Source organism: Hyla sarda, unplaced genomic scaffold (assembly GCF_029499605.1).
Source record: "Hyla sarda isolate aHylSar1 unplaced genomic scaffold, aHylSar1.hap1 scaffold_238, whole genome shotgun sequence".
NCBI lineage: Eukaryota > Metazoa > Chordata > Amphibia > Anura > Hylidae > Hyla > Hyla sarda.
Window position 1 is genome coordinate 242,304 of NW_026609065.1, and position 27,926 is coordinate 270,229.

A 27,926-nucleotide genomic window follows, 5' to 3' on the forward strand; every position below is an offset into this window, starting at 1 on the left:
TCTCATCCCTTCCCCAATATCGCGCCACACCCCTACCCCTTAATTCCCTGGTTGAACTTGATGGACATATGTCTTTTTTCGACCGTACTAACTATGTAACTATGTAACATAACATGGGGGGGGTCTCCTGGCTGTTCACACAGGTGTGTCATTGCTGTACATTGACCATGCATTGCTTCTGTGGTATTGCAAAGGCAAAGACAAATGCTTCCAGCCATCCATTGCACTAATGGATTGGTCATCAGCTGGCTGTCTATGTCCCGCATCAATATAGACCAAAGTACAGAGGGTTAGGCTATGCTATTGTGCACCTACCTGATGCATCAGAAGGTGCGAGGCCCTTGCTAAATTCTGTGCACAGACTTTGAGATCTATACTTTAGACTGTATCTAAACCTGCTCCAACATGGACTGACATTCTGGCCTACTTTCAGCCGATGCGACTTGTCTGTCGCTGAACAGTCGCTTTTTATGTATTCAGCACCTATGTATAATGTTGTAAAAATGCTCTAGAAGCTAAAGTCGCAGAAATGTCACACATATTTGGCCTGCAACTTTCTGTGCGACAAATTCAGACAGGAAAAATCAGTATAAATCCTTAGAAAATTATCCCCCAGTGTCTCCATCTGCTGGCGGTATTGAATAAGCATTGCTGCACTGATGGGGTATGCATTAGACGAAAAAAAAGAAGAAAAAGAAGAATAATACGCCCAGAAAAGAGGCGAAAAGGAGAAAAACGTAAAAAAACGTGAAAAAAAAGTAAGAGGAAGAGAAGGGAAAAAAAGGTGGAAATGGGTTTAAAAGTGATTTCGGCGGAGAAATATATATATATATATATATATATATATATATATATATATATATAGACGCGCACACACACACATATATATAAACGTATTCTCCGTTGAGATATTGCAGCCGCTGCTGTGTCCAGGCCCAGGAGCCTTAGCACTGTGCTGTGATGTCACTCAATACCACTGACATCACTAGGTGTAAACAACATCTCTCCTTTGCTGTGTATGTGACTATGGAGCTGTTTGGTGATGTCGTCTATTATGGCCTTCATAGAAGCAACAGGAGATTGTTGCATCCATCTAGAACCCTCAGAACTACAGTGCTATGATGTCACTCACTTCCACAGGCCTTGCAGAGTGTAAACAACAACAACCCAGCTTTGTTGTGTATGTAACCATAGGGATTTGTGATGTCACCTAGAACCTTCACAGCAGCGACAGCTTTATGAGGAGCATCAGCACTGCTCTGCCTGAGCAGAACCATCACCGCCATAGGTTGTCAAATAACCCGGATTTAACCCACACAGGTAAGTCCAATGGGGTGCAGGCATGTCCTCTATGCTTACAGCTTCCCGTGGGTGTTGGTTTGATACCGTTTGGGGACAGCCAAGGAGGCATCTGCAGGCAACAAAGGTAGGTGTGTGCTTGTGTGTGTGTTTCCTATGCAGATCCTAAGCCCAGTGTCACATGCAAGTAGGAGGAGTAAGAAGGGTTCCTGGCAAATCCGGGTTATGGATTGCATTTAAAAAGGCCCCGTGGGAGTGCAATGGGCCCCTGTCTTGCTGCTTAGCAATAATGGTATGGGTTTAGGTTCTGCTGTGTGTACTGGTGGTTGACTGCCCCCCAGCCCAGAGTGTGCATGGAAAATTGTCTGGCAGCCTCCCTGACAGCAAGCAGTGATAGTGCCCATGAAGGGGACCTTGTTGGGCCCGCCCCTTTCACGGTTATCGCTTCTCGGCCTTTTGGCTAAGATCAAGTGTAGTATCTGTTCTTATCAGTTTAATATCTGATACGTCCCCTATCTGGGGACCATATATTAAATGGATTTTTGAGAACGGGGGCCGATTTCGAAGCTTGCTTCCGTCGCCCTATGCATTGACCCGATATGGCAGTATCTTCGGGTACAGTGCACCACCCCCTTACAGGGTTAAAAAGAAAGATTCCTACTTTCATTGCTACCTGCTTGCTGGCTAGCCAGCTAGCCAGCCCTGTGGGCCTTGCTGCTGCAGCCAAAAAACAAAAGGTGGTGCTGCTGCTGCTGCTTCTGCTGCTTCTGCTTGTGTCTGGCCGCTGTTGGAGCGTCCAGGCACAGGACTTCTGCTGCTGCTGACTAAATGGCCTCCTTAATTGGATCATTTGAGTAGCCAGCACACCTGTGCAGGTAGGGCATGACATGATAGGCAGCTGCCTTGATAGCGGGTGGGTGCTGAATGTTCCTAATTGACAAAATAAGATTAATGCTTATGAAGAAATATAAAATCTCATCCCTTCCCCAATATCGCGCCACACCCCTACCCCTTAATTCCCTGGTTGAACTTGATGGACATATGTCTTTTTTCGACCGTACTAACTATGTAACTATGTAACATAACATGGGGGGGGGGGGGTCTCCTGGCTGTTCACACAGGTGTGTCATTGCTGTACATTGACCATGCATTGCTTCTGTGGTATTGCAAAGGCAAAGACAAATGCTTCCAGCCATCCATTGCACTAATGGATTGGTCATCAGCTGGCTGTCTATGTCCCGCATCAATATAGACCAAAGTACAGAGGGTTAGGCTATGCTATTGTGCACCTACCTGATGCATCAGAAGGTGCGAGGCCCTTGCTAAATTCTGTGCACAGACTTTGAGATCTATACTTTAGACTGTATCTAAACCTGCTCCAACATGGACTGACATTCTGGCCTACTTTCAGCCGATGCGACTTGTCTGTCGCTGAACAGTCGCTTTTTATGTATTCAGCACCTATGTATAATGTTGTAAAAATGCTCTAGAAGCTAAAGTCGCAGAAATGTCACACATATTTGGCCTGCAACTTTCTGTGCGACAAATTCAGACAGGAAAAATCAGTATAAATCCTTAGAAAATTATCCCCCAGTGTCTCCATCTGCTGGCGGTATTGAATAAGCATTGCTGCACTGATGGGGTATGCATTAGACGAAAAAAAAGAAGAAAAAGAAGAATAATACGCCCAGAAAAGAGGCGAAAAGGAGAAAAACGTAAAAAAACGTGAAAAAAAAGTAAGAGGAAGAGAAGGGAAAAAAAGGTGGAAATGGGTTTAAAAGTGATTTCGGCGGAGAAATATATATATATATATATATATATATATATATATATATATATATACGCGCACACACACACATATATATAAACGTATTCTCCGTTGAGATATTGCAGCCGCTGCTGTGTCCAGGCCCAGGAGCCTTAGCACTGTGCTGTGATGTCACTCAATACCACTGACATCACTAGGTGTAAACAACATCTCTCCTTTGCTGTGTATGTGACTATGGAGCTGTTTGGTGATGTCGTCTATTATGGCCTTCATAGAAGCAACAGGAGATTGTTGCATCCATCTAGAACCCTCAGAACTACAGTGCTATGATGTCACTCACTTCCACAGGCCTTGCAGAGTGTAAACAACAACAACCCAGCTTTGTTGTGTATGTAACCATAGGGATTTGTGATGTCACCTAGAACCTTCACAGCAGCGACAGCTTTATGAGGAGCATCAGCACTGCTCTGCCTGAGCAGAACCATCACCGCCATAGGTTGTCAAATAACCCGGATTTAACCCACACAGGTAAGTCCAATGGGGTGCAGGCATGTCCTCTATGCTTACAGCTTCCCGTGGGTGTTGGTTTGATACCGTTTGGGGACAGCCAAGGAGGCATCTGCAGGCAACAAAGGTAGGTGTGTGCTTGTGTGTGTGTTTCCTATGCAGATCCTAAGCCCAGTGTCACATGCAAGTAGGAGGAGTAAGAAGGGTTCCTGGCAAATCCGGGTTATGGATTGCATTTAAAAAGGCCCCGTGGGAGTGCAATGGGCCCCTGTCTTGCTGCTTAGCAATAATGGTATGGGTTTAGGTTCTGCTGTGTGTACTGGTGGTTGACTGCCCCCCAGCCCAGAGTGTGCATGGAAAATTGTCTGGCAGCCTCCCTGACAGCAAGCAGTGATAGTGCCCATGAAGGGGACCTTGTTGGGCCCGCCCCTTTCACGGTTATCGCTTCTCGGCCTTTTGGCTAAGATCAAGTGTAGTATCTGTTCTTATCAGTTTAATATCTGATACGTCCCCTATCTGGGGACCATATATTAAATGGATTTTTGAGAACGGGGGCCGATTTCGAAGCTTGCTTCCGTCGCCCTATGCATTGACCCGATATGGCAGTATCTTCGGGTACAGTGCACCACCCCCTTACAGGGTTAAAAAGAAAGATTCCTACTTTCATTGCTACCTGCTTGCTGGCTAGCCAGCTAGCCAGCCCTGTGGGCCTTGCTGCTGCAGCCAAAAAACAAAAGGTGGTGCTGCTGCTGCTGCTTCTGCTTGTGTCTGGCCGCTGTTGGAGCGTCCAGGCACAGGACTTCTGCTGCTGCTGACTAAATGGCCTCCTTAATTGGATCATTTGAGTAGCCAGCACACCTGTGCAGGTAGGGCATGACATGATAGGCAGCTGCCTTGATAGCGGGTGGGTGCTGAATGTTCCTAATTGACAAAATAAGATTAATGCTTATGAAGAAATATAAAATCTCATCCCTTCCCCAATATCGCGCCACACCCCTACCCCTTAATTCCCTGGTTGAACTTGATGGACATATGTCTTTTTTCGACCGTACTAACTATGTAACTATGTAACATAACATGGGGGGGGTCTCCTGGCTGTTCACACAGGTGTGTCATTGCTGTACATTGACCATGCATTGCTTCTGTGGTATTGCAAAGGCAAAGACAAATGCTTCCAGCCATCCATTGCACTAATGGATTGGTCATCAGCTGGCTGTCTATGTCCCGCATCAATATAGACCAAAGTACAGAGGGTTAGGCTATGCTATTGTGCACCTACCTGATGCATCAGAAGGTGCGAGGCCCTTGCTAAATTCTGTGCACAGACTTTGAGATCTATACTTTAGACTGTATCTAAACCTGCTCCAACATGGACTGACATTCTGGCCTACTTTCAGCCGATGCGACTTGTCTGTCGCTGAACAGTCGCTTTTTATGTATTCAGCACCTATGTATAATGTTGTAAAAATGCTCTAGAAGCTAAAGTCGCAGAAATGTCACACATATTTGGCCTGCAACTTTCTGTGCGACAAATTCAGACAGGAAAAATCAGTATAAATCCTTAGAAAATTATCCCCCAGTGTCTCCATCTGCTGGCGGTATTGAATAAGCATTGCTGCACTGATGGGGTATGCATTAGACGAAAAAAAAGAAGAAAAAGAAGAATAATACGCCCAGAAAAGAGGCGAAAAGGAGAAAAACGTAAAAAAACGTGAAAAAAAAGTAAGAGGAAGAGAAGGGAAAAAAAGGTGGAAATGGGTTTAAAAGTGATTTCGGCGGAGAAATATATATATATATATATATATATATATATATATATATATATACGCGCACACACACACATATATATAAACGTATTCTCCGTTGAGATATTGCAGCCGCTGCTGTGTCCAGGCCCAGGAGCCTTAGCACTGTGCTGTGATGTCACTCAATACCACTGACATCACTAGGTGTAAACAACATCTCTCCTTTGCTGTGTATGTGACTATGGAGCTGTTTGGTGATGTCGTCTATTATGGCCTTCATAGAAGCAACAGGAGATTGTTGCATCCATCTAGAACCCTCAGAACTACAGTGCTATGATGTCACTCACTTCCACAGGCCTTGCAGAGTGTAAACAACAACAACCCAGCTTTGTTGTGTATGTAACCATAGGGATTTGTGATGTCACCTAGAACCTTCACAGCAGCGACAGCTTTATGAGGAGCATCAGCACTGCTCTGCCTGAGCAGAACCATCACCGCCATAGGTTGTCAAATAACCCGGATTTAACCCACACAGGTAAGTCCAATGGGGTGCAGGCATGTCCTCTATGCTTACAGCTTCCCGTGGGTGTTGGTTTGATACCGTTTGGGGACAGCCAAGGAGGCATCTGCAGGCAACAAAGGTAGGTGTGTGCTTGTGTGTGTGTTTCCTATGCAGATCCTAAGCCCAGTGTCACATGCAAGTAGGAGGAGTAAGAAGGGTTCCTGGCAAATCCGGGTTATGGATTGCATTTAAAAAGGCCCCGTGGGAGTGCAATGGGCCCCTGTCTTGCTGCTTAGCAATAATGGTATGGGTTTAGGTTCTGCTGTGTGTACTGGTGGTTGACTGCCCCCCAGCCCAGAGTGTGCATGGAAAATTGTCTGGCAGCCTCCCTGACAGCAAGCAGTGATAGTGCCCATGAAGGGGACCTTGTTGGGCCCGCCCCTTTCACGGTTATCGCTTCTCGGCCTTTTGGCTAAGATCAAGTGTAGTATCTGTTCTTATCAGTTTAATATCTGATACGTCCCCTATCTGGGGACCATATATTAAATGGATTTTTGAGAACGGGGGCCGATTTCGAAGCTTGCTTCCGTCGCCCTATGCATTGACCCGATATGGCAGTATCTTCGGGTACAGTGCACCACCCCCTTACAGGGTTAAAAAGAAAGATTCCTACTTTCATTGCTACCTGCTTGCTGGCTAGCCAGCTAGCCAGCCCTGTGGGCCTTGCTGCTGCAGCCAAAAAACAAAAGGTGGTGCTGCTGCTGCTGCTTCTGCTTGTGTCTGGCCGCTGTTGGAGCGTCCAGGCACAGGACTTCTGCTGCTGCTGACTAAATGGCCTCCTTAATTGGATCATTTGAGTAGCCAGCACACCTGTGCAGGTAGGGCATGACATGATAGGCAGCTGCCTTGATAGCGGGTGGGTGCTGAATGTTCCTAATTGACAAAATAAGATTAATGCTTATGAAGAAATATAAAATCTCATCCCTTCCCCAATATCGCGCCACACCCCTACCCCTTAATTCCCTGGTTGAACTTGATGGACATATGTCTTTTTTCGACCGTACTAACTATGTAACTATGTAACATAACATGGGGGGGGTCTCCTGGCTGTTCACACAGGTGTGTCATTGCTGTACATTGACCATGCATTGCTTCTGTGGTATTGCAAAGGCAAAGACAAATGCTTCCAGCCATCCATTGCACTAATGGATTGGTCATCAGCTGGCTGTCTATGTCCCGCATCAATATAGACCAAAGTACAGAGGGTTAGGCTATGCTATTGTGCACCTACCTGATGCATCAGAAGGTGCGAGGCCCTTGCTAAATTCTGTGCACAGACTTTGAGATCTATACTTTAGACTGTATCTAAACCTGCTCCAACATGGACTGACATTCTGGCCTACTTTCAGCCGATGCGACTTGTCTGTCGCTGAACAGTCGCTTTTTATGTATTCAGCACCTATGTATAATGTTGTAAAAATGCTCTAGAAGCTAAAGTCGCAGAAATGTCACACATATTTGGCCTGCAACTTTCTGTGCGACAAATTCAGACAGGAAAAATCAGTATAAATCCTTAGAAAATTATCCCCCAGTGTCTCCATCTGCTGGCGGTATTGAATAAGCATTGCTGCACTGATGGGGTATGCATTAGACGAAAAAAAAGAAGAAAAAGAAGAATACTACGCCCAGAAAAGAGGCGAAAAGGAGAAAAACGTAAAAAAACGTGAAAAAAAAGTAAGAGGAAGAGAAGGGAAAAAAAGGTGGAAATGGGTTTAAAAGTGATTTCGGCGGAGAAATATATATATATATATATATATATATATATATATATATATATATACGCGCACACACACACATATATATAAACGTATTCTCCGTTGAGATATTGCAGCCGCTGCTGTGTCCAGGCCCAGGAGCCTTAGCACTGTGCTGTGATGTCACTCAATACCACTGACATCACTAGGTGTAAACAACATCTCTCCTTTGCTGTGTATGTGACTATGGAGCTGTTTGGTGATGTCGTCTATTATGGCCTTCATAGAAGCAACAGGAGATTGTTGCATCCATCTAGAACCCTCAGAACTACAGTGCTATGATGTCACTCACTTCCACAGGCCTTGCAGAGTGTAAACAACAACAACCCAGCTTTGTTGTGTATGTAACCATAGGGATTTGTGATGTCACCTAGAACCTTCACAGCAGCGACAGCTTTATGAGGAGCATCAGCACTGCTCTGCCTGAGCAGAACCATCACCGCCATAGGTTGTCAAATAACCCGGATTTAACCCACACAGGTAAGTCCAATGGGGTGCAGGCATGTCCTCTATGCTTACAGCTTCCCGTGGGTGTTGGTTTGATACCGTTTGGGGACAGCCAAGGAGGCATCTGCAGGCAACAAAGGTAGGTGTGTGCTTGTGTGTGTGTTTCCTATGCAGATCCTAAGCCCAGTGTCACATGCAAGTAGGAGGAGTAAGAAGGGTTCCTGGCAAATCCGGGTTATGGATTGCATTTAAAAAGGCCCCGTGGGAGTGCAATGGGCCCCTGTCTTGCTGCTTAGCAATAATGGTATGGGTTTAGGTTCTGCTGTGTGTACTGGTGGTTGACTGCCCCCCAGCCCAGAGTGTGCATGGAAAATTGTCTGGCAGCCTCCCTGACAGCAAGCAGTGATAGTGCCCATGAAGGGGACCTTGTTGGGCCCGCCCCTTTCACGGTTATCGCTTCTCGGCCTTTTGGCTAAGATCAAGTGTAGTATCTGTTCTTATCAGTTTTCATGCTGGTGGGGATGGGTGCTGCATGGAGGATGCAGGTGTACCAGGGCTTTCCGGGGCTGGTTCTGAGGAATCAGCTCGACGGCTGCCCCGATGTGACCTGTTCCCTCCGGGTCTCGCCATGAGGCTGAGAGGGTCTAGAGCCGAGGTACTTTTGTGCCTCGGGGAGTGGTGACCCCGAGGTGCCGAAACTCACTGGGAGAATAGGCTCACTGAGTTGAAGCACGGGCACCATAATCTCTTCACCTTGTGGCACTCACCTCTTGATTCCCGGCCTTCTGGCTAGGATCAGAGAAATTTTTATAGATCCGGCCGGATGTCCGGGCAGTATATCTGCACACATTCACTTATTTATTTCCTTTTTGTCTCACTGTGTCACCTTTTGCGTGTTGTGTGTTCACAGGATTTGTCAGGATGCGGTAGCCCTTCTGGGTGTCCCTCCTGGCGGTCTAGGGGAGGTGTGTGTGGCCATTAGGTTCCGCACCTCCCTGCAAACACCCCGGGTACTCCTGCTTTGGCAGGGTACCTACCGTAATCGGCTCTGCGGGCAGATACCTTGGCCAACGCCAAGGGGGATGCCGGGAGCATTTGTGGTCCCCTAGTAGCTTCGGCGAAAAGGGACATCGAACCTGGAACCTCGCAGGTACCTTTTGGTCCGGAGGCGAAGGGTAAGGTTTGTTGGGGGGCCTCTCTCCTATCGGAGAAGGGCTTGCGATAGACCGCATCCTTTGTGCACGTTTTTTTAGTGTAACACGTTTGCACTTTTTCTTGCACTTTGGGTGAATCGAAAGCACGTTCCTCGGCTTTAGATAAAAAAAAAAAAAAAAAAATCTGTTCTTATCAGTTTAATATCTGATACGTCCCCTATCTGGGGACCATATATTAAATGGATTTTTGAGAACGGGGGCCGATTTCGAAGCTTGCTTCCGTCGCCCTATGCATTGACCCGATATGGCAGTATCTTCGGGTACAGTGCACCACCCCCTTACAGGGTTAAAAAGAAAGATTCCTACTTTCATTGCTACCTGCTTGCTGGCTAGCCAGCTAGCCAGCCCTGTGGGCCTTGCTGCTGCAGCCAAAAAACAAAAGGTGGTGCTGCTGCTGCTGCTTCTGCTTGTGTCTGGCCGCTGTTGGAGCGTCCAGGCACAGGACTTCTGCTGCTGCTGACTAAATGGCCTCCTTAATTGGATCATTTGAGTAGCCAGCACACCTGTGCAGGTAGGGCATGACATGATAGGCAGCTGCCTTGATAGCGGGTGGGTGCTGAATGTTCCTAATTGACAAAATAAGATTAATGCTTATGAAGAAATATAAAATCTCATCCCTTCCCCAATATCGCGCCACACCCCTACCCCTTAATTCCCTGGTTGAACTTGATGGACATATGTCTTTTTTCGACCGTACTAACTATGTAACTATGTAACATAACATGGGGGGGGTCTCCTGGCTGTTCACACAGGTGTGTCATTGCTGTACATTGACCATGCATTGCTTCTGTGGTATTGCAAAGGCAAAGACAAATGCTTCCAGCCATCCATTGCACTAATGGATTGGTCATCAGCTGGCTGTCTATGTCCCGCATCAATATAGACCAAAGTACAGAGGGTTAGGCTATGCTATTGTGCACCTACCTGATGCATCAGAAGGTGCGAGGCCCTTGCTAAATTCTGTGCACAGACTTTGAGATCTATACTTTAGACTGTATCTAAACCTGCTCCAACATGGACTGACATTCTGGCCTACTTTCAGCCGATGCGACTTGTCTGTCGCTGAACAGTCGCTTTTTATGTATTCAGCACCTATGTATAATGTTGTAAAAATGCTCTAGAAGCTAAAGTCGCAGAAATGTCACACATATTTGGCCTGCAACTTTCTGTGCGACAAATTCAGACAGGAAAAATCAGTATAAATCCTTAGAAAATTATCCCCCAGTGTCTCCATCTGCTGGCGGTATTGAATAAGCATTGCTGCACTGATGGGGTATGCATTAGACGAAAAAAAAGAAGAATAATACGCCCAGAAAAGAGGCGAAAAGGAGAAAAACGTAAAAAAACGTGAAAAAAAAGTAAGAGGAAGAGAAGGGAAAAAAAGGTGGAAATGGGTTTAAAAGTGATTTCGGCGGAGAAATATATATATATATATATATATATATATATATATATATACGCGCACACACACACATATATATAAACGTATTCTCCGTTGAGATATTGCAGCCGCTGCTGTGTCCAGGCCCAGGAGCCTTAGCACTGTGCTGTGATGTCACTCAATACCACTGACATCACTAGGTGTAAACAACATCTCTCCTTTGCTGTGTATGTGACTATGGAGCTGTTTGGTGATGTCGTCTATTATGGCCTTCATAGAAGCAACAGGAGATTGTTGCATCCATCTAGAACCCTCAGAACTACAGTGCTATGATGTCACTCACTTCCACAGGCCTTGCAGAGTGTAAACAACAACAACCCAGCTTTGTTGTGTATGTAACCATAGGGATTTGTGATGTCACCTAGAACCTTCACAGCAGCGACAGCTTTATGAGGAGCATCAGCACTGCTCTGCCTGAGCAGAACCATCACCGCCATAGGTTGTCAAATAACCCGGATTTAACCCACACAGGTAAGTCCAATGGGGTGCAGGCATGTCCTCTATGCTTACAGCTTCCCGTGGGTGTTGGTTTGATACCGTTTGGGGACAGCCAAGGAGGCATCTGCAGGCAACAAAGGTAGGTGTGTGCTTGTGTGTGTGTTTCCTATGCAGATCCTAAGCCCAGTGTCACATGCAAGTAGGAGGAGTAAGAAGGGTTCCTGGCAAATCCGGGTTATGGATTGCATTTAAAAAGGCCCCGTGGGAGTGCAATGGGCCCCTGTCTTGCTGCTTAGCAATAATGGTATGGGTTTAGGTTCTGCTGTGTGTACTGGTGGTTGACTGCCCCCCAGCCCAGAGTGTGCATGGAAAATTGTCTGGCAGCCTCCCTGACAGCAAGCAGTGATAGTGCCCATGAAGGGGACCTTGTTGGGCCCGCCCCTTTCACGGTTATCGCTTCTCGGCCTTTTGGCTAAGATCAAGTGTAGTATCTGTTCTTATCAGTTTAATATCTGATACGTCCCCTATCTGGGGACCATATATTAAATGGATTTTTGAGAACGGGGGCCGATTTCGAAGCTTGCTTCCGTCGCCCTATGCATTGACCCGATATGGCAGTATCTTCGGGTACAGTGCACCACCCCCTTACAGGGTTAAAAAGAAAGATTCCTACTTTCATTGCTACCTGCTTGCTGGCTAGCCAGCTAGCCAGCCCTGTGGGCCTTGCTGCTGCAGCCAAAAAACAAAAGGTGGTGCTGCTGCTGCTGCTTCTGCTTGTGTCTGGCCGCTGTTGGAGCGTCCAGGCACAGGACTTCTGCTGCTGCTGACTAAATGGCCTCCTTAATTGGATCATTTGAGTAGCCAGCACACCTGTGCAGGTAGGGCATGACATGATAGGCAGCTGCCTTGATAGCGGGTGGGTGCTGAATGTTCCTAATTGACAAAATAAGATTAATGCTTATGAAGAAATATAAAATCTCATCCCTTCCCCAATATCGCGCCACACCCCTACCCCTTAATTCCCTGGTTGAACTTGATGGACATATGTCTTTTTTCGACCGTACTAACTATGTAACTATGTAACATAACATGGGGGGGGTCTCCTGGCTGTTCACACAGGTGTGTCATTGCTGTACATTGACCATGCATTGCTTCTGTGGTATTGCAAAGGCAAAGACAAATGCTTCCAGCCATCCATTGCACTAATGGATTGGTCATCAGCTGGCTGTCTATGTCCCGCATCAATATAGACCAAAGTACAGAGGGTTAGGCTATGCTATTGTGCACCTACCTGATGCATCAGAAGGTGCGAGGCCCTTGCTAAATTCTGTGCACAGACTTTGAGATCTATACTTTAGACTGTATCTAAACCTGCTCCAACATGGACTGACATTCTGGCCTACTTTCAGCCGATGCGACTTGTCTGTCGCTGAACAGTCGCTTTTTATGTATTCAGCACCTATGTATAATGTTGTAAAAATGCTCTAGAAGCTAAAGTCGCAGAAATGTCACACATATTTGGCCTGCAACTTTCTGTGCGACAAATTCAGACAGGAAAAATCAGTATAAATCCTTAGAAAATTATCCCCCAGTGTCTCCATCTGCTGGCGGTATTGAATAAGCATTGCTGCACTGATGGGGTATGCATTAGACGAAAAAAAAGAAGAAAAAGAAGAATAATACGCCCAGAAAAGAGGCGAAAAGGAGAAAAACGTAAAAAAACGTGAAAAAAAAGTAAGAGGAAGAGAAGGGAAAAAAAGGTGGAAATGGGTTTAAAAGTGATTTCGGCGGAGAAATATATATATATATATATATATATATATATATATATATATATATACGCGCACACACACACATATATATAAACGTATTCTCCGTTGAGATATTGCAGCCGCTGCTGTGTCCAGGCCCAGGAGCCTTAGCACTGTGCTGTGATGTCACTCAATACCACTGACATCACTAGGTGTAAACAACATCTCTCCTTTGCTGTGTATGTGACTATGGAGCTGTTTGGTGATGTCGTCTATTATGGCCTTCATAGAAGCAACAGGAGATTGTTGCATCCATCTAGAACCCTCAGAACTACAGTGCTATGATGTCACTCACTTCCACAGGCCTTGCAGAGTGTAAACAACAACAACCCAGCTTTGTTGTGTATGTAACCATAGGGATTTGTGATGTCACCTAGAACCTTCACAGCAGCGACAGCTTTATGAGGAGCATCAGCACTGCTCTGCCTGAGCAGAACCATCACCGCCATAGGTTGTCAAATAACCCGGATTTAACCCACACAGGTAAGTCCAATGGGGTGCAGGCATGTCCTCTATGCTTACAGCTTCCCGTGGGTGTTGGTTTGATACCGTTTGGGGACAGCCAAGGAGGCATCTGCAGGCAACAAAGGTAGGTGTGTGCTTGTGTGTGTGTTTCCTATGCAGATCCTAAGCCCAGTGTCACATGCAAGTAGGAGGAGTAAGAAGGGTTCCTGGCAAATCCGGGTTATGGATTGCATTTAAAAAGGCCCCGTGGGAGTGCAATGGGCCCCTGTCTTGCTGCTTAGCAATAATGGTATGGGTTTAGGTTCTGCTGTGTGTACTGGTGGTTGACTGCCCCCCAGCCCAGAGTGTGCATGGAAAATTGTCTGGCAGCCTCCCTGACAGCAAGCAGTGATAGTGCCCATGAAGGGGACCTTGTTGGGCCCGCCCCTTTCACGGTTATCGCTTCTCGGCCTTTTGGCTAAGATCAAGTGTAGTATCTGTTCTTATCAGTTTAATATCTGATACGTCCCCTATCTGGGGACCATATATTAAATGGATTTTTGAGAACGGGGGCCGATTTCGAAGCTTGCTTCCGTCGCCCTATGCATTGACCCGATATGGCAGTATCTTCGGGTACAGTGCACCACCCCCTTACAGGGTTAAAAAGAAAGATTCCTACTTTCATTGCTACCTGCTTGCTGGCTAGCCAGCTAGCCAGCCCTGTGGGCCTTGCTGCTGCAGCCAAAAAACAAAAGGTGGTGCTGCTGCTGCTGCTTCTGCTTGTGTCTGGCCGCTGTTGGAGCGTCCAGGCACAGGACTTCTGCTGCTGCTGACTAAATGGCCTCCTTAATTGGATCATTTGAGTAGCCAGCACACCTGTGCAGGTAGGGCATGACATGATAGGCAGCTGCCTTGATAGCGGGTGGGTGCTGAATGTTCCTAATTGACAAAATAAGATTAATGCTTATGAAGAAATATAAAATCTCATCCCTTCCCCAATATCGCGCCACACCCCTACCCCTTAATTCCCTGGTTGAACTTGATGGACATATGTCTTTTTTCGACCGTACTAACTATGTAACTATGTAACATAACATGGGGGGGGTCTCCTGGCTGTTCACACAGGTGTGTCATTGCTGTACATTGACCATGCATTGCTTCTGTGGTATTGCAAAGGCAAAGACAAATGCTTCCAGCCATCCATTGCACTAATGGATTGGTCATCAGCTGGCTGTCTATGTCCCGCATCAATATAGACCAAAGTACAGAGGGTTAGGCTATGCTATTGTGCACCTACCTGATGCATCAGAAGGTGCGAGGCCCTTGCTAAATTCTGTGCACAGACTTTGAGATCTATACTTTAGACTGTATCTAAACCTGCTCCAACATGGACTGACATTCTGGCCTACTTTCAGCCGATGCGACTTGTCTGTCGCTGAACAGTCGCTTTTTATGTATTCAGCACCTATGTATAATGTTGTAAAAATGCTCTAGAAGCTAAAGTCGCAGAAATGTCACACATATTTGGCCTGCAACTTTCTGTGCGACAAATTCAGACAGGAAAAATCAGTATAAATCCTTAGAAAATTATCCCCCAGTGTCTCCATCTGCTGGCGGTATTGAATAAGCATTGCTGCACTGATGGGGTATGCATTAGACGAAAAAAAAGAAGAAAAAGAAGAATAATACGCCCAGAAAAGAGGCGAAAAGGAGAAAAACGTAAAAAAACGTGAAAAAAAAGTAAGAGGAAGAGAAGGGAAAAAAAGGTGGAAATGGGTTTAAAAGTGATTTCGGCGGAGAAATATATATATATATATATATATATATATATATATATATATACGCGCACACACACACATATATATAAACGTATTCTCCGTTGAGATATTGCAGCCGCTGCTGTGTCCAGGCCCAGGAGCCTTAGCACTGTGCTGTGATGTCACTCAATACCACTGACATCACTAGGTGTAAACAACATCTCTCCTTTGCTGTGTATGTGACTATGGAGCTGTTTGGTGATGTCGTCTATTATGGCCTTCATAGAAGCAACAGGAGATTGTTGCATCCATCTAGAACCCTCAGAACTACAGTGCTATGATGTCACTCACTTCCACAGGCCTTGCAGAGTGTAAACAACAACAACCCAGCTTTGTTGTGTATGTAACCATAGGGATTTGTGATGTCACCTAGAACCTTCACAGCAGCGACAGCTTTATGAGGAGCATCAGCACTGCTCTGCCTGAGCAGAACCATCACCGCCATAGGTTGTCAAATAACCCGGATTTAACCCACACAGGTAAGTCCAATGGGGTGCAGGCATGTCCTCTATGCTTACAGCTTCCCGTGGGTGTTGGTTTGATACCGTTTGGGGACAGCCAAGGAGGCATCTGCAGGCAACAAAGGTAGGTGTGTGCTTGTGTGTGTGTTTCCTATGCAGATCCTAAGCCCAGTGTCACATGCAAGTAGGAGGAGTAAGAAGGGTTCCTGGCAAATCCGGGTTATGGATTGCATTTAAAAAGGCCCCGTGGGAGTGCAATGGGCCCCTGTCTTGCTGCTTAGCAATAATGGTATGGGTTTAGGTTCTGCTGTGTGTACTGGTGGTTGACTGCCCCCCAGCCCAGAGTGTGCATGGAAAATTGTCTGGCAGCCTCCCTGACAGCAAGCAGTGATAGTGCCCATGAAGGGGACCTTGTTGGGCCCGCCCCTTTCACGGTTATCGCTTCTCGGCCTTTTGGCTAAGATCAAGTGTAGTATCTGTTCTTATCAGTTTAATATCTGATACGTCCCCTATCTGGGGACCATATATTAAATGGATTTTTGAGAACGGGGGCCGATTTCGAAGCTTGCTTCCGTCGCCCTATGCATTGACCCGATATGGCAGTATCTTCGGGTACAGTGCACCACCCCCTTACAGGGTTAAAAAGAAAGATTCCTACTTTCATTGCTACCTGCTTGCTGGCTAGCCAGCTAGCCAGCCCTGTGGGCCTTGCTGCTGCAGCCAAAAAACAAAAGGTGGTGCTGCTGCTGCTGCTTCTGCTTGTGTCTGGCCGCTGTTGGAGCGTCCAGGCACAGGACTTCTGCTGCTGCTGACTAAATGGCCTCCTTAATTGGATCATTTGAGTAGCCAGCACACCTGTGCAGGTAGGGCATGACATGATAGGCAGCTGCCTTGATAGCGGGTGGGTGCTGAATGTTCCTAATTGACAAAATAAGATTAATGCTTATGAAGAAATATAAAATCTCATCCCTTCCCCAATATCGCGCCACACCCCTACCCCTTAATTCCCTGGTTGAACTTGATGGACATATGTCTTTTTTCGACCGTACTAACTATGTAACTATGTAACATAACATGGGGGGGGTCTCCTGGCTGTTCACACAGGTGTGTCATTGCTGTACATTGACCATGCATTGCTTCTGTGGTATTGCAAAGGCAAAGACAAATGCTTCCAGCCATCCATTGCACTAATGGATTGGTCATCAGCTGGCTGTCTATGTCCCGCATCAATATAGACCAAAGTACAGAGGGTTAGGCTATGCTATTGTGCACCTACCTGATGCATCAGAAGGTGCGAGGCCCTTGCTAAATTCTGTGCACAGACTTTGAGATCTATACTTTAGACTGTATCTAAACCTGCTCCAACATGGACTGACATTCTGGCCTACTTTCAGCCGATGCGACTTGTCTGTCGCTGAACAGTCGCTTTTTATGTATTCAGCACCTATGTATAATGTTGTAAAAATGCTCTAGAAGCTAAAGTCGCAGAAATGTCACACATATTTGGCCTGCAACTTTCTGTGCGACAAATTCAGACAGGAAAAATCAGTATAAATCCTTAGAAAATTATCCCCCAGTGTCTCCATCTGCTGGCGGTATTGAATAAGCATTGCTGCACTGATGGGGTATGCATTAGACGAAAAAAAAGAAGAAAAAGAAGAATAATACGCCCAGAAAAGAGGCGAAAAGGAGAAAAACGTAAAAAAACGTGAAAAAAAAGTAAGAGGAAGAGAAGGGAAAAAAAGGTGGAAATGGGTTTAAAAGTGATTTCGGCGGAGAAATATATATATATATATATATATATATATATATATATATATATATATATACGCGCACACACACACATAAATATAAACGTATTCTCCGTTGAGATATTGCAGCCGCTGCTGTGTCCAGGCCCAGGAGCCTTAGCACTGTGCTGTGATGTCACTCAATACCACTGACATCACTAGGTGTAAACAACATCTCTCCTTTGCTGTGTATGTGACTATGGAGCTGTTTGGTGATGTCGTCTATTATGGCCTTCATAGAAGCAACAGGAGATTGTTGCATCCATCTAGAACCCTCAGAACTACAGTGCTATGATGTCACTCACTTCCACAGGCCTTGCAGAGTGTAAACAACAACAACCCAGCTTTGTTGTGTATGTAACCATAGGGATTTGTGATGTCACCTAGAACCTTCACAGCAGCGACAGCTTTATGAGGAGCATCAGCACTGCTCTGCCTGAGCAGAACCATCACCGCCATAGGTTGTCAAATAACCCGGATTTAACCCACACAGGTAAGTCCAATGGGGTGCAGGCATGTCCTCTATGCTTACAGCTTCCCGTGGGTGTTGGTTTGATACCGTTTGGGGACAGCCAAGGAGGCATCTGCAGGCAACAAAGGTAGGTGTGTGCTTGTGTGTGTGTTTCCTATGCAGATCCTAAGCCCAGTGTCACATGCAAGTAGGAGGAGTAAGAAGGGTTCCTGGCAAATCCGGGTTATGGATTGCATTTAAAAAGGCCCCGTGGGAGTGCAATGGGCCCCTGTCTTGCTGCTTAGCAATAATGGTATGGGTTTAGGTTCTGCTGTGTGTACTGGTGGTTGACTGCCCCCCAGCCCAGAGTGTGCATGGAAAATTGTCTGGCAGCCTCCCTGACAGCAAGCAGTGATAGTGCCCATGAAGGGGACCTTGTTGGGCCCGCCCCTTTCACGGTTATCGCTTCTCGGCCTTTTGGCTAAGATCAAGTGTAGTATCTGTTCTTATCAGTTTAATATCTGATACGTCCCCTATCTGGGGACCATATATTAAATGGATTTTTGAGAACGGGGGCCGATTTCGAAGCTTGCTTCCGTCGCCCTATGCATTGACCCGATATGGCAGTATCTTCGGGTACAGTGCACCACCCCCTTACAGGGTTAAAAAGAAAGATTCCTACTTTCATTGCTACCTGCTTGCTGGCTAGCCAGCTAGCCAGCCCTGTGGGCCTTGCTGCTGCAGCCAAAAAACAAAAGGTGGTGCTGCTGCTGCTGCTTCTGCTTGTGTCTGGCCGCTGTTGGAGCGTCCAGGCACAGGACTTCTGCTGCTGCTGACTAAATGGCCTCCTTAATTGGATCATTTGAGTAGCCAGCACACCTGTGCAGGTAGGGCATGACATGATAGGCAGCTGCCTTGATAGCGGGTGGGTGCTGAATGTTCCTAATTGACAAAATAAGATTAATGCTTATGAAGAAATATAAAATCTCATCCCTTCCCCAATATCGCGCCACACCCCTACCCCTTAATTCCCTGGTTGAACTTGATGGACATATGTCTTTTTTCGACCGTACTAACTATGTAACTATGTAACATAACATGGGGGGGGTCTCCTGGCTGTTCACACAGGTGTGTCATTGCTGTACATTGACCATGCATTGCTTCTGTGGTATTGCAAAGGCAAAGACAAATGCTTCCAGCCATCCATTGCACTAATGGATTGGTCATCAGCTGGCTGTCTATGTCCCGCATCAATATAGACCAAAGTACAGAGGGTTAGGCTATGCTATTGTGCACCTACCTGATGCATCAGAAGGTGCGAGGCCCTTGCTAAATTCTGTGCACAGACTTTGAGATCTATACTTTAGACTGTATCTAAACCTGCTCCAACATGGACTGACATTCTGGCCTACTTTCAGCCGATGCGACTTGTCTGTCGCTGAACAGTCGCTTTTTATGTATTCAGCACCTATGTATAATGTTGTAAAAATGCTCTAGAAGCTAAAGTCGCAGAAATGTCACACATATTTGGCCTGCAACTTTCTGTGCGACAAATTCAGACAGGAAAAATCAGTATAAATCCTTAGAAAATTATCCCCCAGTGTCTCCATCTGCTGGCGGTATTGAATAAGCATTGCTGCACTGATGGGGTATGCATTAGACGAAAAAAAAGAAGAAAAAGAAGAATAATACGCCCAGAAAAGAGGCGAAAAGGAGAAAAACGTAAAAAAACGTGAAAAAAAAGTAAGAGGAAAAGAAGGGAAAAAAAGGTGGAAATTGGTTTAAAAGTGATTTCGGCGGAGAAATATATATATATATATATATATATATATATATATATATATATATATATATATATACGCGCACACACACACATATATATAAACGTATTCTCCGTTGAGATATTGCAGCCGCTGCTGTGTCCAGGCCCAGGAGCCTTAGCACTGTGCTGTGATGTCACTCAATACCACTGACATCACTAGGTGTAAACAACATCTCTCCTTTGCTGTGTATGTGACTATGGAGCTGTTTGGTGATGTCGTCTATTATGGCCTTCATAGAAGCAACAGGAGATTGTTGCATCCATCTAGAACCCTCAGAACTACAGTGCTATGATGTCACTCACTTCCACAGGCCTTGCAGAGTGTAAACAACAACAACCCAGCTTTGTTGTGTATGTAACCATAGGGATTTGTGATGTCACCTAGAACCTTCACAGCAGCGACAGCTTTATGAGGAGCATCAGCACTGCTCTGCCTGAGCAGAACCATCACCGCCATAGGTTGTCAAATAACCCGGATTTAACCCACACAGGTAAGTCCAATGGGGTGCAGGCATGTCCTCTATGCTTACAGCTTCCCGTGGGTGTTGGTTTGACCGTTTGGGGACAGCCAAGGAGGCATCTGCAGGCAACAAAGGTAGGTGTGTGCTTGTGTGTGTGTTTCCTATGCAGATCCTAAGCCCAGTGTCACATGCAAGTAGGAGGAGTAAGAAGGGTTCCTGGCAAATCCGGGTTATGGATTGCATTTAAAAAGGCCCCGTGGGAGTGCAATGGGCCCCTGTCTTGCTGCTTAGCAATAATGGTATGGGTTTAGGTTCTGCTGTGTGTACTGGTGGTTGACTGCCCCCCAGCCCAGAGTGTGCATGGAAAATTGTCTGGCAGCCTCCCTGACAGCAAGCAGTGATAGTGCCCATGAAGGGGACCTTGTTGGGCCCGCCCCTTTCACGGTTATCGCTTCTCGGCCTTTTGGCTAAGATCAAGTGTAGTATCTGTTCTTATCAGTTTAATATCTGATACGTCCCCTATCTGGGGACCATATATTAAATGGATTTTTGAGAACGGGGGCCGATTTCGAAGCTTGCTTCCGTCGCCCTATGCATTGACCCGATATGGCAGTATCTTCGGGTACAGTGCACCACCCCCTTACAGGGTTAAAAAGAAAGATTCCTACTTTCATTGCTACCTGCTTGCTGGCTAGCCAGCTAGCCAGCCCTGTGGGCCTTGCTGCTGCAGCCAAAAAACAAAAGGTGGTGCTGCTGCTGCTGCTTCTGCTTGTGTCTGGCCGCTGTTGGAGCGTCCAGGCACAGGACTTCTGCTGCTGCTGACTAAATGGCCTCCTTAATTGGATCATTTGAGTAGCCAGCACACCTGTGCAGGTAGGGCATGACATGATAGGCAGCTGCCTTGATAGCGGGTGGGTGCTGAATGTTCCTAATTGACAAAATAAGATTAATGCTTATGAAGAAATATAAAATCTCATCCCTTCCCCAATATCGCGCCACACCCCTACCCCTTAATTCCCTGGTTGAACTTGATGGACATATGTCTTTTTTCGACCGTACTAACTATGTAACTATGTAACATAACATGGGGGGGGTCTCCTGGCTGTTCACACAGGTGTGTCATTGCTGTACATTGACCATGCATTGCTTCTGTGGTATTGCAAAGGCAAAGACAAATGCTTCCAGCCATCCATTGCACTAATGGATTGGTCATCAGCTGGCTGTCTATGTCCCGCATCAATATAGACCAAAGTACAGAGGGTTAGGCTATGCTATTGTGCACCTACCTGATGCATCAGAAGGTGCGAGGCCCTTGCTAAATTCTGTGCACAGACTTTGAGATCTATACTTTAGACTGTATCTAAACCTGCTCCAACATGGACTGACATTCTGGCCTACTTTCAGCCGATGCGACTTGTCTGTCGCTGAACAGTCGCTTTTTATGTATTCAGCACCTATGTATAATGTTGTAAAAATGCTCTAGAAGCTAAAGTCGCAGAAATGTCACACATATTTGGCCTGCAACTTTCTGTGCGACAAATTCAGACAGGAAAAATCAGTATAAATCCTTAGAAAATTATCCCCCAGTGTCTCCATCTGCTGGCGGTATTGAATAAGCATTGCTGCACTGATGGGGTATGCATTAGACGAAAAAAAAGAAGAAAAAGAAGAATAATACGCCCAGAAAAGAGGCGAAAAGGAGAAAAACGTAAAAAAACGTGAAAAAAAAGTAAGAGGAAGAGAAGGGAAAAAAAGGTGGAAATGGGTTTAAAAGTGATTTCGGCGGAGAAATATATATATATATATATATATATATATATATATATATATACGCGCACACACACACATATATATAAACGTATTCTCCGTTGAGATATTGCAGCCGCTGCTGTGTCCAGGCCCAGGAGCCTTAGCACTGTGCTGTGATGTCACTCAATACCACTGACATCACTAGGTGTAAACAACATCTCTCCTTTGCTGTGTATGTGACTATGGAGCTGTTTGGTGATGTCGTCTATTATGGCCTTCATAGAAGCAACAGGAGATTGTTGCATCCATCTAGAACCCTCAGAACTACAGTGCTATGATGTCACTCACTTCCACAGGCCTTGCAGAGTGTAAACAACAACAACCCAGCTTTGTTGTGTATGTAACCATAGGGATTTGTGATGTCACCTAGAACCTTCACAGCAGCGACAGCTTTATGAGGAGCATCAGCACTGCTCTGCCTGAGCAGAACCATCACCGCCATAGGTTGTCAAATAACCCGGATTTAACCCACACAGGTAAGTCCAATGGGGTGCAGGCATGTCCTCTATGCTTACAGCTTCCCGTGGGTGTTGGTTTGATACCGTTTGGGGACAGCCAAGGAGGCATCTGCAGGCAACAAAGGTAGGTGTGTGCTTGTGTGTGTGTTTCCTATGCAGATCCTAAGCCCAGTGTCACATGCAAGTAGGAGGAGTAAGAAGGGTTCCTGGCAAATCCGGGTTATGGATTGCATTTAAAAAGGCCCCGTGGGAGTGCAATGGGCCCCTGTCTTGCTGCTTAGCAATAATGGTATGGGTTTAGGTTCTGCTGTGTGTACTGGTGGTTGACTGCCCCCCAGCCCAGAGTGTGCATGGAAAATTGTCTGGCAGCCTCCCTGACAGCAAGCAGTGATAGTGCCCATGAAGGGGACCTTGTTGGGCCCGCCCCTTTCACGGTTATCGCTTCTCGGCCTTTTGGCTAAGATCAAGTGTAGTATCTGTTCTTATCAGTTTAATATCTGATACGTCCCCTATCTGGGGACCATATATTAAATGGATTTTTGAGAACGGGGGCCGATTTCGAAGCTTGCTTCCGTCGCCCTATGCATTGACCCGATATGGCAGTATCTTCGGGTACAGTGCACCACCCCCTTACAGGGTTAAAAAGAAAGATTCCTACTTTCATTGCTACCTGCTTGCTGGCTAGCCAGCTAGCCAGCCCTGTGGGCCTTGCTGCTGCAGCCAAAAAACAAAAGGTGGTGCTGCTGCTGCTGCTTCTGCTTGTGTCTGGCCGCTGTTGGAGCGTCCAGGCACAGGACTTCTGCTGCTGCTGACTAAATGGCCTCCTTAATTGGATCATTTGAGTAGCCAGCACACCTGTGCAGGTAGGGCATGACATGATAGGCAGCTGCCTTGATAGCGGGTGGGTGCTGAATGTTCCTAATTGACAAAATAAGATTAATGCTTATGAAGAAATATAAAATCTCATCCCTTCCCCAATATCGCGCCACACCCCTACCCCTTAATTCCCTGGTTGAACTTGATGGACATATGTCTTTTTTCGACCGTACTAACTATGTAACTATGTAACATAACATGGGGGGGGTCTCCTGGCTGTTCACACAGGTGTGTCATTGCTGTACATTGACCATGCATTGCTTCTGTGGTATTGCAAAGGCAAAGACAAATGCTTCCAGCCATCCATTGCACTAATGGATTGGTCATCAGCTGGCTGTCTATGTCCCGCATCAATATAGACCAAAGTACAGAGGGTTAGGCTATGCTATTGTGCACCTACCTGATGCATCAGAAGGTGCGAGGCCCTTGCTAAATTCTGTGCACAGACTTTGAGATCTATACTTTAGACTGTATCTAAACCTGCTCCAACATGGACTGACATTCTGGCCTACTTTCAGCCGATGCGACTTGTCTGTCGCTGAACAGTCGCTTTTTATGTATTCAGCACCTATGTATAATGTTGTAAAAATGCTCTAGAAGCTAAAGTCGCAGAAATGTCACACATATTTGGCCTGCAACTTTCTGTGCGACAAATTCAGACAGGAAAAATCAGTATAAATCCTTAGAAAATTATCCCCCAGTGTCTCCATCTGCTGGCGGTATTGAATAAGCATTGCTGCACTGATGGGGTATGCATTAGACGAAAAAAAAGAAGAAAAAGAAGAATAATACGCCCAGAAAAGAGGCGAAAAGGAGAAAAACGTAAAAAAACGTGAAAAAAAAGTAAGAGGAAGAGAAGGGAAAAAAAGGTGGAAATGGGTTTAAAAGTGATTTCGGCGGAGAAATATATATATATATATATATATATATATATATATATATATACGCGCACACACACACATATATATAAACGTATTCTCCGTTGAGATATTGCAGCCGCTGCTGTGTCCAGGCCCAGGAGCCTTAGCACTGTGCTGTGATGTCACTCAATACCACTGACATCACTAGGTGTAAACAACATCTCTCCTTTGCTGTGTATGTGACTATGGAGCTGTTTGGTGATGTCGTCTATTATGGCCTTCATAGAAGCAACAGGAGATTGTTGCATCCATCTAGAACCCTCAGAACTACAGTGCTATGATGTCACTCACTTCCACAGGCCTTGCAGAGTGTAAACAACAACAACCCAGCTTTGTTGTGTATGTAACCATAGGGATTTGTGATGTCACCTAGAACCTTCACAGCAGCGACAGCTTTATGAGGAGCATCAGCACTGCTCTGCCTGAGCAGAACCATCACCGCCATAGGTTGTCAAATAACCCGGATTTAACCCACACAGGTAAGTCCAATGGGGTGCAGGCATGTCCTCTATGCTTACAGCTTCCCGTGGGTGTTGGTTTGATACCGTTTGGGGACAGCCAAGGAGGCATCTGCAGGCAACAAAGGTAGGTGTGTGCTTGTGTGTGTGTTTCCTATGCAGATCCTAAGCCCAGTGTCACATGCAAGTAGGAGGAGTAAGAAGGGTTCCTGGCAAATCCGGGTTATGGATTGCATTTAAAAAGGCCCCGTGGGAGTGCAATGGGCCCCTGTCTTGCTGCTTAGCAATAATGGTATGGGTTTAGGTTCTGCTGTGTGTACTGGTGGTTGACTGCCCCCCAGCCCAGAGTGTGCATGGAAAATTGTCTGGCAGCCTCCCTGACAGCAAGCAGTGATAGTGCCCATGAAGGGGACCTTGTTGGGCCCGCCCCTTTCACGGTTATCGCTTCTCGGCCTTTTGGCTAAGATCAAGTGTAGTATCTGTTCTTATCAGTTTAATATCTGATACGTCCCCTATCTGGGGACCATATATTAAATGGATTTTTGAGAACGGGGGCCGATTTCGAAGCTTGCTTCCGTCGCCCTATGCATTGACCCGATATGGCAGTATCTTCGGGTACAGTGCACCACCCCCTTACAGGGTTAAAAAGAAAGATTCCTACTTTCATTGCTACCTGCTTGCTGGCTAGCCAGCTAGCCAGCCCTGTGGGCCTTGCTGCTGCAGCCAAAAAACAAAAGGTGGTGCTGCTGCTGCTGCTTCTGCTTGTGTCTGGCCGCTGTTGGAGCGTCCAGGCACAGGACTTCTGCTGCTGCTGACTAAATGGCCTCCTTAATTGGATCATTTGAGTAGCCAGCACACCTGTGCAGGTAGGGCATGACATGATAGGCAGCTGCCTTGATAGCGGGTGGGTGCTGAATGTTCCTAATTGACAAAATAAGATTAATGCTTATGAAGAAATATAAAATCTCATCCCTTCCCCAATATCGCGCCACACCCCTACCCCTTAATTCCCTGGTTGAACTTGATGGACATATGTCTTTTTTCGACCGTACTAACTATGTAACTATGTAACATAACATGGGGGGGGTCTCCTGGCTGTTCACACAGGTGTGTCATTGCTGTACATTGACCATGCATTGCTTCTGTGGTATTGCAAAGGCAAAGACAAATGCTTCCAGCCATCCATTGCACTAATGGATTGGTCATCAGCTGGCTGTCTATGTCCCGCATCAATATAGACCAAAGTACAGAGGGTTAGGCTATGCTATTGTGCACCTACCTGATGCATCAGAAGGTGCGAGGCCCTTGCTAAATTCTGTGCACAGACTTTGAGATCTATACTTTAGACTGTATCTAAACCTGCTCCAACATGGACTGACATTCTGGCCTACTTTCAGCCGATGCGACTTGTCTGTCGCTGAACAGTCGCTTTTTATGTATTCAGCACCTATGTATAATGTTGTAAAAATGCTCTAGAAGCTAAAGTCGCAGAAATGTCACACATATTTGGCCTGCAACTTTCTGTGCGACAAATTCAGACAGGAAAAATCAGTATAAATCCTTAGAAAATTATCCCCCAGTGTCTCCATCTGCTGGCGGTATTGAATAAGCATTGCTGCACTGATGGGGTATGCATTAGACGAAAAAAAAGAAGAATACGAAGAATAATACGCCCAGAAAAGAGGCGAAAAGGAGAAAAACGTAAAAAAACGTGAAAAAAAAGTAAGAGGAAGAGAAGGGAAAAAAAGGTGGAAATGGGTTTAAAAGTGATTTCGGCGGAGAAATATATATATATATATATATATATATATATATATATATATATATATATACGCGCACACACACACATATATATAAACGTATTCTCCGTTGAGATATTGCAGCCGCTGCTGTGTCCAGGCCCAGGAGCCTTAGCACTGTGCTGTGATGTCACTCAATACCACTGACATCACTAGGTGTAAACAACATCTCTCCTTTGCTGTGTATGTGACTATGGAGCTGTTTGGTGATGTCGTCTATTATGGCCTTCATAGAAGCAACAGGAGATTGTTGCATCCATCTAGAACCCTCAGAACTACAGTGCTATGATGTCACTCACTTCCACAGGCCTTGCAGAGTGTAAACAACAACAACCCAGCTTTGTTGTGTATGTAACCATAGGGATTTGTGATGTCACCTAGAACCTTCACAGCAGCGACAGCTTTATGAGGAGCATCAGCACTGCTCTGCCTGAGCAGAACCATCACCGCCATAGGTTGTCAAATAACCCGGATTTAACCCACACAGGTAAGTCCAATGGGGTGCAGGCATGTCCTCTATGCTTACAGCTTCCCGTGGGTGTTGGTTTGATACCGTTTGGGGACAGCCAAGGAGGCATCTGCAGGCAACAAAGGTAGGTGTGTGCTTGTGTGTGTGTTTCCTATGCAGATCCTAAGCCCAGTGTCACATGCAAGTAGGAGGAGTAAGAAGGGTTCCTGGCAAATCCGGGTTATGGATTGCATTTAAAAAGGCCCCGTGGGAGTGCAATGGGCCCCTGTCTTGCTGCTTAGCAATAATGGTATGGGTTTAGGTTCTGCTGTGTGTACTGGTGGTTGACTGCCCCCCAGCCCAGAGTGTGCATGGAAAATTGTCTGGCAGCCTCCCTGACAGCAAGCAGTGATAGTGCCCATGAAGGGGACCTTGTTGGGCCCGCCCCTTTCACGGTTATCGCTTCTCGGCCTTTTGGCTAAGATCAAGTGTAGTATCTGTTCTTATCAGTTTAATATCTGATACGTCCCCTATCTGGGGACCATATATTAAATGGATTTTTGAGAACGGGGGCCGATTTCGAAGCTTGCTTCCGTCGCCCTATGCATTGACCCGATATGGCAGTATCTTCGGGTACAGTGCACCACCCCCTTACAGGGTTAAAAAGAAAGATTCCTACTTTCATTGCTACCTGCTTGCTGGCTAGCCAGCTAGCCAGCCCTGTGGGCCTTGCTGCTGCAGCCAAAAAACAAAAGGTGGTGCTGCTGCTGCTGCTTCTGCTTGTGTCTGGCCGCTGTTGGAGCGTCCAGGCACAGGACTTCTGCTGCTGCTGACTAAATGGCCTCCTTAATTGGATCATTTGAGTAGCCAGCACACCTGTGCAGGTAGGGCATGACATGATAGGCAGCTGCCTTGATAGCGGGTGG

General features: G+C 46.1%; 12 non-coding genes and 1 pseudogene across 12 annotated transcripts; all 13 read left to right on the forward strand.

Annotated features, from left to right (window-relative positions):
* Window positions 1-1,739: 1,739 nt before the first annotated feature.
* LOC130322751 (U2 spliceosomal RNA) lies at window positions 1,740-1,930 on the forward strand. Its single transcript, XR_008868198.1, has one exon. It is a non-coding gene; the product is annotated as a U2 spliceosomal RNA (small nuclear RNA).
* Window positions 1,931-4,014: 2,084 nt separating this feature from the next.
* Window positions 4,015-4,205, forward strand: LOC130322753 (U2 spliceosomal RNA). The gene has a single exon (XR_008868199.1). It is a non-coding gene; the product is annotated as a U2 spliceosomal RNA (small nuclear RNA).
* A 2,068-nt stretch (window positions 4,206-6,273) lies between these two features.
* On the forward strand, window positions 6,274-6,464 carry LOC130322754 (U2 spliceosomal RNA). The gene has a single exon (XR_008868200.1). It is a non-coding gene; the product is annotated as a U2 spliceosomal RNA (small nuclear RNA).
* Window positions 6,465-8,534: 2,070 nt separating this feature from the next.
* Window positions 8,535-8,694, forward strand: LOC130322843 (U2 spliceosomal RNA; annotated as a pseudogene).
* Window positions 8,695-9,387: 693 nt separating this feature from the next.
* LOC130322837 (U2 spliceosomal RNA) lies at window positions 9,388-9,572 on the forward strand. The gene has a single exon (XR_008868273.1). It is a non-coding gene; the product is annotated as a U2 spliceosomal RNA (small nuclear RNA).
* A 2,055-nt stretch (window positions 9,573-11,627) lies between these two features.
* On the forward strand, window positions 11,628-11,818 carry LOC130322755 (U2 spliceosomal RNA). Its single transcript, XR_008868201.1, has one exon. It is a non-coding gene; the product is annotated as a U2 spliceosomal RNA (small nuclear RNA).
* Window positions 11,819-13,888: 2,070 nt separating this feature from the next.
* Window positions 13,889-14,079, forward strand: LOC130322756 (U2 spliceosomal RNA). Its single transcript, XR_008868202.1, has one exon. It is a non-coding gene; the product is annotated as a U2 spliceosomal RNA (small nuclear RNA).
* A 2,066-nt stretch (window positions 14,080-16,145) lies between these two features.
* Window positions 16,146-16,336, forward strand: LOC130322757 (U2 spliceosomal RNA). Its single transcript, XR_008868203.1, has one exon. It is a non-coding gene; the product is annotated as a U2 spliceosomal RNA (small nuclear RNA).
* A 2,074-nt stretch (window positions 16,337-18,410) lies between these two features.
* LOC130322758 (U2 spliceosomal RNA) lies at window positions 18,411-18,601 on the forward strand. The gene has a single exon (XR_008868204.1). It is a non-coding gene; the product is annotated as a U2 spliceosomal RNA (small nuclear RNA).
* Window positions 18,602-20,679: 2,078 nt separating this feature from the next.
* Window positions 20,680-20,870, forward strand: LOC130322759 (U2 spliceosomal RNA). The gene has a single exon (XR_008868205.1). It is a non-coding gene; the product is annotated as a U2 spliceosomal RNA (small nuclear RNA).
* Window positions 20,871-22,936: 2,066 nt separating this feature from the next.
* Window positions 22,937-23,127, forward strand: LOC130322760 (U2 spliceosomal RNA). Its single transcript, XR_008868206.1, has one exon. It is a non-coding gene; the product is annotated as a U2 spliceosomal RNA (small nuclear RNA).
* A 2,066-nt stretch (window positions 23,128-25,193) lies between these two features.
* LOC130322762 (U2 spliceosomal RNA) lies at window positions 25,194-25,384 on the forward strand. Its single transcript, XR_008868208.1, has one exon. It is a non-coding gene; the product is annotated as a U2 spliceosomal RNA (small nuclear RNA).
* A 2,074-nt stretch (window positions 25,385-27,458) lies between these two features.
* LOC130322764 (U2 spliceosomal RNA) lies at window positions 27,459-27,649 on the forward strand. The gene has a single exon (XR_008868209.1). It is a non-coding gene; the product is annotated as a U2 spliceosomal RNA (small nuclear RNA).
* Window positions 27,650-27,926: the final 277 nt, after the last annotated feature.